Source organism: Phalangium opilio, unplaced genomic scaffold, assembly GCF_054372755.1.
Source record: "Phalangium opilio isolate 3A_F unplaced genomic scaffold, DU_Popi_V2 ptg000061l_1, whole genome shotgun sequence".
Classification (NCBI taxonomy): domain Eukaryota; kingdom Metazoa; phylum Arthropoda; class Arachnida; order Opiliones; family Phalangiidae; genus Phalangium; species Phalangium opilio.
Window position 1 is genome coordinate 8,457,501 of NW_028324178.1, and position 2,500 is coordinate 8,460,000.

Here is a 2,500-nt window from a genome sequence, read left to right on the forward strand (position 1 = left end):
ATGCGAACCCACGCCCCGAAGGGAATTGTGCCTTAAACCAGCGCCCTGGACCACTTGGCCACTCTACCTGGAAACAAAAGTCACCTCAGACTAATGAGCAAAAGCTTCATATTATTAATCTTAGGAAAAAAAGGAGGCTGACAGAGGTGGGATTCGAACCCACGCCCCCGAAGAGACTGGTGCCTTAAACCAGCGCCATAGACCACTCGGCCACTCTACCTGGAAACAAAAGTCACCTCAGACTAATAAGCAAAAGCTTCAAATCATTAATCCTAGAAAACAAAATAGGCTGATAGATGTGGGATTGGAACCCACGCCCCCGAAGAGACTGTTGCCTTAAACCAGCGCCTTAGACCACACGGCCACTCTACCTGGAAACATCAGACACCTCAGACTAATAAGCAAAAGCTTCATATTATTAATCCTAGAAAACGAAGTAGGCTTATAGATGTGGGATGCGAAGCCACGCCCCGAAGGGAATGGTGCTTTAAACCAGCGCCTTGGACCACTTGGCCACTCTACCCGAAAGCGAAAGTATACTCAGTCTATTTAGCAAAAGCATCATATTATTAATCGTAGAAAACAAACTCTGCTGATTGAGGTGGGATTCGAATCGACGCCCCCGAATAGACTGTTGCCTTAAACCAGCGCCTTAGACCACTCGGCCACTCTACCTGGAAACAAAAGTCACCTCAGACTAATAAGCAAGAGCTTCATATTATTAATCTTAGGAAACAAAGTAGGCTGACAGATGTGGGATTCGAACCCACTACCCCGAATAAACTGGTGCCTTAAACCAGCGCCTTAGACCACTCAGCCACTCTACCTGGAAACAAAAGTCACCTCAGACTAATAAGCAAAAGCTTCATATTATTAATCCTAGAAAACAAAATAGGCTGATAGATGTGGGATTCGAGCCCACGCCCCCGAATAGACTGGTGCCTTAAACCCGCGCCTTAGACCACTCGGCCACTCTACCTGGAAACAAAAGTCACCTCAGACTAATAAGCAAAAGCTTCATACTATTAATCTTAGGAAACAAAGTAGGCTGACAGAGGTGGGATTCGAACCCACGGCCCCGAATAAACTGGTGCCTTAAACCAGCGCCTTAGACCACTCGGCCACTCTACCTGGAAACAAAAGTCACCTCAGACTAATAAGCAAAAGCTTCATATTATTAATCCTAGAAAACAAAATAGGCTGATAGATGTGGGATTGGAACCCACGCCCCCGAAGAGGCTGGTGCCTTAAACCAGCGCCTTAGACCACTCGGCCAATCTACCTGGAAACGAAAGTCACCTCAGACTAATAAGCAAGAGCTTCAAATTATTAATCTTAGGAAACAAAGTAGGCTGACAGGTGTGGGATTCGAACCCACTACCCCGAATAAACTGGTGCCATAAAACCAGCGCCTTAGACCAGTCCACTCGGCCACTATACCTGGAAACAAAAGTCACCTCAGACTAATAAGCAAAAGCTTCATATTATTAGTCCTAGAAAACAAAATAGGCTGATAGACGTGGGATTCGAACCCACGCCCCCGAAGAGACTGGTGCCTTAAACCAGCGCCTTAGACCACTCGGCCACTCTTCCTGGAATCTTAAGTCACCTCAGACTAATAAGCAAAAGCTTCATATTATTAATCCTAGGAAACAAAGTAGGCTTATAGATGTGGGATGCGAACCCACGCCCCGAAGGGAATGGTGCCTTAAACCAGCGCCCTGGACCACTTGGCCACTATACCTGGAAACAAAAGTCACCTCAGACTAATAAGCAAAAGCTTCATATTATTAATCTTAGGAAAAAAAGTAGGCTGACAGAGGTGGGATTCGAACCCACGCCCCCGAAGAGACTGGTGCCTTAAACCAGCGCCATAGACCACTCGGCCACTCTACCTGGAAACAAAAGTCACCTCAGACTAATAAGCAAAAGCTTCATATCATTAATCCTAGAAAACAAAATAGGCTGATAGATGTGGGATTGGAACCCACGCCCCCGAAGAGACTGTTGCCTTAAACCAGCGCCTTAGACCACACGGCCACTCTACCTGGAAACATCAGACACCTCAGACTAATAAGCAAAAGCTTCATATTATTAATCCTAGAAAACGAAGTAGGCTTATAGATGTGGGATGCGAACCCACGCCCCGAAGGGAATGGTGCTTTAAACCAGCGCCTTGGACCACTTGGTCACTCTACCCGAAAGCGAAAGTATACTCAGTCTATTTAGCAAAAGCATCATATTATTAATCGTAGAAAACAAACTCTGCTGATTGAGGTGGGATTCGAATCGACGCCCCCGAATAGACTGTTGCCTTAAACCAGCGCCTTAGACCACTCGGCCACTCTACCTGGAAACAAAAGTCACCTCAGACTAATAAGCAAGAGCTTCATATTATTAATCTTAGGAAACAAAGTAGGCTGACAGATGTGGGATTCGAACCCACTACCCCGAATAAACTGGTGCCTTAAACCAGCGCCTTAGACCACTCAGCCACTCT

The 2,500-nt window shown here is 46.1% G+C and overlaps 5 non-coding genes across 5 annotated transcripts; all 5 read right to left on the minus strand.

Moving 5' to 3' along the window:
• Window positions 1-138: 138 nt before the first annotated feature.
• TRNAL-AAG (transfer RNA leucine (anticodon AAG)) lies at window positions 139-220 on the minus strand. The gene has a single exon. It is a non-coding gene; the product is annotated as a tRNA-Leu (tRNA).
• An 829-nt stretch (window positions 221-1,049) lies between these two features.
• TRNAL-AAG (transfer RNA leucine (anticodon AAG)) lies at window positions 1,050-1,131 on the minus strand. The gene has a single exon. It is a non-coding gene; the product is annotated as a tRNA-Leu (tRNA).
• A 70-nt stretch (window positions 1,132-1,201) lies between these two features.
• On the minus strand, window positions 1,202-1,283 carry TRNAL-AAG (transfer RNA leucine (anticodon AAG)). The gene has a single exon. It is a non-coding gene; the product is annotated as a tRNA-Leu (tRNA).
• Window positions 1,284-1,511: 228 nt separating this feature from the next.
• On the minus strand, window positions 1,512-1,593 carry TRNAL-AAG (transfer RNA leucine (anticodon AAG)). The gene has a single exon. It is a non-coding gene; the product is annotated as a tRNA-Leu (tRNA).
• A 221-nt stretch (window positions 1,594-1,814) lies between these two features.
• Window positions 1,815-1,896, minus strand: TRNAL-AAG (transfer RNA leucine (anticodon AAG)). The gene has a single exon. It is a non-coding gene; the product is annotated as a tRNA-Leu (tRNA).
• Window positions 1,897-2,500: the final 604 nt, after the last annotated feature.